Here is a 795-nt window from a genome sequence, read left to right as displayed (position 1 = left end):
CACATTTATCGATGATTTTAGTAGGAAGCTGTGGATTTATCTCATAAAGAGGAAGGATGAGGTGTTTGAGGTGTTTAAACTATTTAAATCCATGGTTGAGCGGCAAAGCGGTCACAAACTCAAAGTTCTCAAAATTGATGGCGGAGGCGAATTTACTTCGAGAGAATTTGGGAAGTATTGTGATGATGAGGGTATAGTGCGTGAGGTTGTACCACCCTATACGCCTCAGCAAAATGGCGTGGCCGAGAGAAAAAATCGGACAATTATGAACATGGTGCGTAGCATATTGAAAGGGAAGAATTTGCCGAAAGAGCTTTGGGGAGAAGCTGTTGCTACAGCCGCCTATGTGTTGAATAGGTGTCCTACAAAGAAGCTGGAAAAGGTGACTCCAGAAGAGGTATGGTCTGGATTCAAACCGAATTTAAGTCATTTGCGCGTTTTCGGTTCGGTAGCATTTCGACATATTCCGGGACAGCTTCGGAAGAAGCTTGATGACAAGAGTGAAATGATGTTGCTTGTCGGATATCATCCTACCGGAGGCTACAAGTTGTTTGATGTGAGTAGCAAGAAGATCGTAATTAGTCGAGATGTGATCGTGGATGAGATACGACAGTTTGACAGCAGAAAAACTGCCATATTTGCTCAGGAAATCGATTTGCCAATCGATTTATGCCACAAAAATCGAAATCCTGGAGCTACTGGTGAAGTTCCAATCGATTTACCAATCGATTTAGGTCAAAATCCTGGAGCTACTGGTGAAGTGCCAATCGATTCACCAACCGATTTTCTGCAGAA

This window comes from Cicer arietinum, chromosome 3, assembly GCF_000331145.2.
Source record: "Cicer arietinum cultivar CDC Frontier isolate Library 1 chromosome 3, Cicar.CDCFrontier_v2.0, whole genome shotgun sequence".
Classification (NCBI taxonomy): Eukaryota; Viridiplantae; Streptophyta; class Magnoliopsida; order Fabales; family Fabaceae; genus Cicer; species Cicer arietinum.
This window is presented reverse-complemented; position numbering follows the sequence as displayed.